This window comes from Acyrthosiphon pisum, chromosome X, assembly GCF_005508785.2.
Source record: "Acyrthosiphon pisum isolate AL4f chromosome X, pea_aphid_22Mar2018_4r6ur, whole genome shotgun sequence".
NCBI lineage: Eukaryota > Metazoa > Arthropoda > Insecta > Hemiptera > Aphididae > Acyrthosiphon > Acyrthosiphon pisum.
The window spans coordinates 112,276,112-112,278,686 of NC_042493.1; positions in this window are offsets into that span (position 1 = coordinate 112,276,112).

Below are 2,575 nucleotides of genomic sequence, written 5' to 3' on the forward strand. Positions count from 1 at the left end.
ACGTATATCCATACAATTTTCACTGTTAGTTTATATTAACATTTTCAAAATATTTTGATTTGTTTTGAACTGTTTAGGAACATTTTCAGTTTCCAATTTGGGCAAATATTTAAATTTATAGTAAGCTTTTAACTAATGATACTAAATATTATATTTCATATGATTATACAGGAAGGTAGTTACACTGTTTATTCAAGAAAAATTGTAAAATAGAAATCTAACATATATTTAAGACCAACTAGAAGAGTAAGTAATTACTTTTTAAAATTACTATCTCATATCATTACTTCCAATTTTACTTGTAAATTGCAATTAGTACTTATAATAGTAATTATGTTATCATAGTGCATACTGTGTATTGTGTTTGTACATTTTCATTTTCAATTACAAAAATAATATTATTATCATAGAACTTTTATAACTTTTATCGTTGCTTAATTATTGAGAAAGTTCTATATTATAATTAATAGTTATCATTATATTATAATTCTGTATTTCTATAAATCAGAAAGATGTTTGATTTGAAAGAAATTAAACCAGGTACATTTTATTCCAATTTATTAAACAAATTTGATATAAATTATTAATGATTATAGTTTATATGAAATCATACAGCTTAAAAATAAATACTTGTCGGTGTGTAGTAAGTAGTAAAATCTCAACTAGATTTATTTGTCGGTAAGTATTTATTAGATTATAGAAATGAGATAATTATGTTTACATTAATATTATACAATAATATATTGATTTCATGTATGAATGTAGGAAAATATTTAAATGTCACCATAGTTTCTTTCATAATAAAACATCAAATAAAATAAAAAATAAAATAAATAGTAATAGCCAAGCAAACATTAATTTAATTGTTAGTAAACTTGTTTGCTAAGTAAATATTATTATAATATATATTATTTATTTTTAATTTATGTAATAATGTAAAATATATTATAACATAATATTTGGTACTACATAATAAAAGTTTTATTTCGTCCAAAATCTAAATCTATTTAATTTTGACTGAAAAAAATCTACAACATTTTAGGACCGACTTCCAGCAGTTATTATCAATTCAAAACGATCATAACCATACAGTTGTTTCTAGAGAGGCATTATCTTATTTATGACCAAAAATGGATGTAAATATCCAATTTAACGTGTACTTTATCGGTGGTCATGGTAAGTTAATATTTTTTTTAATTATTATGTTGTTAACATATTTAGAATTGTTTTCCATATAGGTAATTTGTGTAACTCATATTTAGTTTAGGATTTTCCTATAAAAAAATATAATACCTTGTTATTTTACATTATTTTTAGCATGAGTAAATTTATTATGTTTCATGAAGAAAAAATTGAACTGAAACATGGAATAATCAATAAACTCAACTGAACTTGCAAATGCATATACTAATCCTGAGTATGGAGCCGTTAGATATTGGTATGATGAATTGAAACAATTTAATCTTGGTCTATATAGTGGCATTAGAGTTAATAAGGTATATCTATAATATACCACAGTGTATTAATTTTCTTAGAATTTTTTTGTATAAATAATATAATTTTAAAATATTTACTAAAAAGTCCTTGTGTGTTCTCAATTTCTCTTAATATGTTAAATCATAATTTATTGTGCAATTGGTATTTTTAATTTAAAATTCTAATGCAGAACGATTTGTCTTGAAATATTTTATGTTTAGTTGTTAATTTTAATCAATAAGTACCTAGTTTTAAAAGTCATAATATTGCATTATAATATGTTTAAACAATGATGATCAAATTATAACAATTGAAAGTAAGAGAAAAAATGCTTATATTTATTTATGCAATATTTTTAATCTGATCTAATAAACTGTAAAAAGATATTGATCAAATAAAGTAACTTACAAAGTGCACCTAAATTATATGATTAGGTTTAACTAGTTTTTAGAATACAGTTATACAAATTATAAATTGAGTTTCAGCATGAGTAGCGGATTTCAATGCATATGCCGTTACAAAATTAATTTGATGACAAGAATAAATCATTTATCCATTACAGCCCTGCCATCTACATTTACTGTTAAAACATTATGATCAATGACAAGAAATCGTCGTTGAATCTGTTATTAAACACAATACAGTTGTAACCTTTTCACATTTTAGATTTAATACATAAGATTATAAAATTATGAATCAAATTTGTCTTGTTCAAGGCAACACATTTGCATGTGTTGTTACCTAAGTTTGCTCTAAAATTTTATTATTAAACCATATTACATAGAATGGTAATTACTAGGGCTCGGATTTATATGTATTTATATAACCAAAGTAGGTATTTATGCAACAAAAATATGTGCTAAAGAATTCAAAACATGTAATATCAAAAAAAAATAATAATAATTAATAATAAAATAAAATGTAATAAAAAAATGTATATATATCTAGTTACCTAATTATCTTGATTATAATAACATGCACTTTTAAATTTTTAAATTCAAAAGATCGTCAATATTATATATAGTCATGAAAACCTTTCAATAATTCTGAACTCTGAAGAAAAGACATTAAAACAGTATAATTGTCTTAATATGTGAGA